The sequence below is a fragment of the Cornus florida genome, unplaced genomic scaffold (genome assembly GCF_030987335.1).
Source record: "Cornus florida cultivar Cherokee Brave unplaced genomic scaffold, ASM3098733v1 CherokeeBrave_3.0.0_Hap2_Chr03, whole genome shotgun sequence".
NCBI lineage: Eukaryota > Viridiplantae > Streptophyta > Magnoliopsida > Cornales > Cornaceae > Cornus > Cornus florida.
This window is the reverse complement of record NW_026775573.1, coordinates 55909385-55914553: the sequence shown is the minus strand read 5'-3', so window position 1 is coordinate 55914553 and position 5169 is coordinate 55909385. Positions and strand designations below refer to the sequence as shown.

General features: G+C 38.1%; 1 pseudogene; it reads left to right on the top strand.

Annotated features, from left to right (window-relative positions):
* Positions 1-1197: 1197 nt before the first annotated feature.
* On the top strand, positions 1198-1296 carry LOC132302071 (small nucleolar RNA R71; annotated as a pseudogene).
* Positions 1297-5169: the final 3873 nt, after the last annotated feature.

Here is a 5169-nt window from a genome sequence, read left to right as displayed (position 1 = left end):
TTCAAGCACTTTTTTAAAATTTTCTTTTGAACTTTCTTCAACACGAGAAGTTTTCAAATCATTTTTCAACAAAACCTTTTCAACATCATTTTTCAAAACTTCTTTTTCAAACACATCTTTCAAGACTTTCTCATTTACAAGGTCATGTATATGCAATGAAGGAGGAATGGGATGTGAAACGGGACGGGTGACAACTTGAGGTTGCGTCGGTTCACTCTCTTCATTGGACATTCCAACTTGATTGTCCACAATCTTACCACTCCGTAAGGTAGTCACCGCATTAACATGTTCAATGGTGTGGCCTTCCGATGAGGAATGGGTTTCCACAACACATTGTTGCTTAGGTGGGGCATTTATAGGCATCTTTCCCTTCTCTCTCGTATTGAGAGTGCTTGTTATTTGCCCTACTTGGGTTTCTAGCCTCGCAATAGATTGAGAGTGAAAATGAAACAATTGAGTGTTAGCCTCTAAAGTGCCCAAAGCATTCAAAACTTTCTCTTCAAAGGCAGGACTTTTAGTATTACCTTGGGAATAAGATTGGTTGAGAAAATGAGAATTAGCAAATTGATTCCCTTGTGATTGATAAGGTCTATAACCTTGGGATCCTTGGTTTTGAAGTGGAGGTGGAATGTACTTCCCTTGACAACAGCCTTGGGAAGGATTTGAGCCATCTCTTTGGTTTTTCCAAGAGAAATTCGGATGATTCCTCCAACTTGGATTATAATGAGTACCATAAGGATTGTTCCCTTGGTTCACAAAAGCTGCCTTAACTTGTTTATGAGGTTCACTTTGCCTTTATCCGTGAGGACAATGAGAAGTAGAATGAAGAACACTAGAACAAGTCATACATGTTTCATTTGATGCACGATGAGAATGGTTAGGGAAGGAAGATACTTGGTTCACCGAGTTTTGGTTAATAAAAAATTGATCAAACCTTTGAGATAAAGACTTCATTTCGGCAGCTATTTCATTCGAATGGTCGACTTGATGTAAGCCAACACTCTTCCTACCTTGTGAATTTCTACCATTCTTGGATGCTAGTGTTCTATGCAAAGAATTTTCACTCATGCTCTCATAGAGACGCCACACGTCATCCTCATGCCTATCAATGTATGAGCCACCCATGGAAGCATCAACCATACCCTTATAGTTGTCCGATAAGCTCTCAAAGAAGTATTGAACTAATTCTATTTGGGCATGTCATAATGTGGACACTTCCTAAGCAATTCATTGAAGCATTCCCATGCCTCATGAAACGTTTCTCCACCCTCATGTGAAAATTCTTGAATTGAGGTCCTCATGGCATTGGTCTTAGAAACCGGATAGTACTTCTTCAAGAACTTTTGTTGCATTTCTGCCCAAGAAGTGATTGAAAAAGGCCTAAGATTGTTAAACCAATACTTTGCCTTGTCTTTTAAGGTGAATGGAAAAAGTTTGAGTCTTAAAACCTCTTCCCGCATGTCCGTATATTTTACGGTGGAACATACTTCAAGAAACTCATCCAAATGCTTGTAAGGTTCTTCACTTGGAAGTCCATGACAGTTAGGAAGCATTTGAATGGTTTGTGGCTTAATTTCAAATGATGTGCTCTAAATGGAGGCAGTTGGATGCATGTAGGTGCATTATACTCATTAGGCACATAATGGTCTCTTAAAGCAAGAGGTGGATTAACTACTTGAGGTGCAACATGAACACCTTGGTTTTGAATTCCTTGATTGTTGATGGGAGGTTGTGGAGCATACATTGGCCTTGGCATTCCATATTGAACTTGGCCTTATTGTTGTGGTGGTTGGTGAATGAATGGCCTAGACATGCCTAATGGTGCTTGTATGTTCTCATTGTGCATATTGGGATGAAGGATACCTTGTTAGTCTATGTGACTAATGTCCTCAACATGATTATCATTATGGTCATCTATTGAAAGATTGGCTCTATTTGAACTTCCTCTTCCACTAGGATTTCTAACGATATATTCAATATGCAAATCAAGAGGGACAAGAGTTGGTCTCAATGAACGACGTCCATGCATGCACAATGCAAAACACAACAAACACAAAGAATGACAAACACTATGCCTTCACAATAATGCAATTAGACTTCTTCCACAAACATTTAACTCATACTCCCATACTTGAACAACAATGATGCAAGACAATTAAAAATAAGCCTCCACGCGGGCCGACGATTTAACTAAGGGATTGAGTAAATAAATTCTCACAAAGGTCCTTTAGCACTTCAACTCCAAATTTTAAAGCTTAGCTTAGCAAAATTTGAGAATTTTTAGCTTTTTGCTTTCTTTGCTTGCTTGAATTGAGTGCTCAATGACTCCTTTGCTTGCTTCCTCTCCAACAATGCACCTAGTTAAGTAATCAACACAATAAGTAACCAAAAATAAAAATAAAAATAAAGTAAAGACACGATCAAAAGAGTACTAATCTAATCAATTCCACAAATCCGACGTTGCCAAATCTAATCAACAAATCCCCGGCAACGGCGCCAAAAACTGGCCGGTGTATGCCGCACCACCGTCAAGCTTGATGAGTGTGCAATTAGGCGAGGGCCAAGAGTTTTTCATTTATAGAAGCCACTACTACCTTTCACTAAAAATATAGCTAGGGCGAGTAGGGATCGTCCCAAGGGACTGTGAGGATCGAGCAATGTCGTGGAATTGTTATTAGGGCTAGTAGGTCGAGTGATCAAACAATTGGTTGGTTGATTGAATAAAGAGTAACTAGATTAAGCTAAATGATAGCAAAGAAAATGCAATTAAGAGTAAGTAAGAGAGCGAGAGGTCTTGGGGTTTAGAGATCACCACCAAGCAATACATTTCTATATCATTGACAAGTGATTAATGAGGGCAAATGGTGTGTTGCAATATTGGTGTGTGTGTGTTTGGTTGATTCAACAAGCAAGAATGACTAGTTAAGCATGTATTGCCTAAACATCATGTGAGAGGCACAATATATCTAAGCAATGAAGCATATATTGTCTAAACAACATGTGAAGGGCACAATAAATCAAAACAAGTCATTAATCCTTTCATTAAGCTCACAATCCAAATATAACACAAGGATAGAGACATATGCTAATTGCATTCAAAAGCTTGGATCATCAAACAACAAGTATAGATTGTCTTCCCATTTAACACTACACTACAACTACACTACATCTACTCTACTAGCATAAAAATAAACTAGGGGAGAGGAACAATCCATCAAGGCATAAGCATGAACCATCAAGAGAATCACAAAAGCATTCCTTTAAGCACTATGCTTTGACAATCTCCAAATCTATAGCATCAATACACATAGACATGTATTAATAACACAAAATCTAGAGACAAGAACATGAACATCTATTCTAGCATACATAGACATATGGATAGAATGAAATGATCAATTGGAAACATTAAACTACATAAATCATTGAATAAACAAGATCTATATATATCAAAGTGTCAAAACATCAATTACAACACTAATCCCTCAATAATACACAAGATTAAGATATAGAAAGCATGCTTGGGGCTAACTCTAGCCCCAAGAAGATGTCTAGCCACTCATGGTGATGTTACTTCAACCCTCAAGGCCTAACTCCATGGTTGAAATCTACTCCTTGTTGATGAAGAGTCTCTAATGGTGTCTCTAGCCTCCTCATCCTCTAAGCTTGCTCTCCAAGAGATGATATCAAAAATAATGTTGGCTCCTCCTTGTAAAAAGTAATCCTTATCCTTAAATAGGTAGGTCAAAATGACACCCAAAATGAGCTGGGGTCGTGCACACAATATTCCCTAATGATTGGATAAAGGACAACTTTCAATGAGGTGAAATTTTAACTTTTTCGTACTAGAGGAAGTTCGATCGATCGAACCTTAGACTTGGATCGATCGAACTGGCTGAGATCTATCGAACTTAGGCTGGATCGATCCAACTGGCTGAGCTTTTTGGAAAAAGACAAATCCGAGATATTTTTGGGAGATATTAATGGGAAAAGGATAAAAGTGGTTAGTGGGTGATATAGTTGTGGATAGGATCAATCATTTGAATAAGGACAAAAGTGTTCGATTTATCGAAGGATGGTGTTGGATCGATTAAACTTTTGGAACTTTATGCTTTTGGGTCAAGGCTTAGATCTATCTTAAAGTGCTGAGATCGGTCATTGTTCGATCGCTCGAACTTTGCTGCTTGTCACCTTTGGCTACATTTGCTTCCCTCTTTCTCCACTTTGCTCCTTTCTTTGTTTAATCCCAGAATTGCTTCAATTAAGCTCTTATTTGGCTAAGTTAGCTTATTTTCAGGATAAGTGCCTGAAAAAGGAAATAATACGAAATCAATCTAAAACTGTAAAGTAGGATAGATAAAGGTACTAGAATACCTAAACTTAAGGGGTTTAAACACGCACTTTTCAGCGCTCATCAGTTAGATTAGAACTTATTCGTGGGCTTGACCCGCTCTTATATTTTTCAGGTATCGGACGGTTCAAGTCTTAAGGCTTGATCGGGCTCAGCAGAGATGGCCATTCACTCTACTGACGACGTAGGATTTCATTCCATGTTTTAGATTTGGATTTTATCTTCAGTTGTTTACTTATCATCTGAGATTTTATTTAGGGTTCCACTAGATGGATTCCCAAGTTGTACTCTAGGAGGTTTTGGAGAGTTAGATTATTTTAATCTTTAACTTTGGAGGATTTTATATTTAATAATTCTTTCAGCTTCATTATTTATTTTCTTAAATCTTTTTTGTATTCTGTGTTCGTTTATATATTAATTGTTTGATATTTCCCTCGGGTTTGGGCTTGGGCCTAATCAACCCATGTCTCGGATCCGAGGGGTATCACAACAGATACACTTAGTTACCAACCATATGCTAGTCTTTCTGCATTACTCGCTACTGAGTGGGATGCTTTAAAGACAGTTGATGAGTTATCTAATGCATTTATGGCGTGTATGGTAGTTACACCATCTATTATTCATAAGATACTTAAGGCACAACTCATAGATCAGCAGTGCATTGATAGAGTTGCAGATTTAGCTTATAGAGATCTTCCATTTTATTATGTTGGGACTGATGGAGGCTTGCGGCACAAGGGGCGTCTAGTAGTACCTTCTGCTAATGATTTGAGGAAGGGTGTGATGACTAAGGTTCACCAATCTGAGTTTTCTATCCA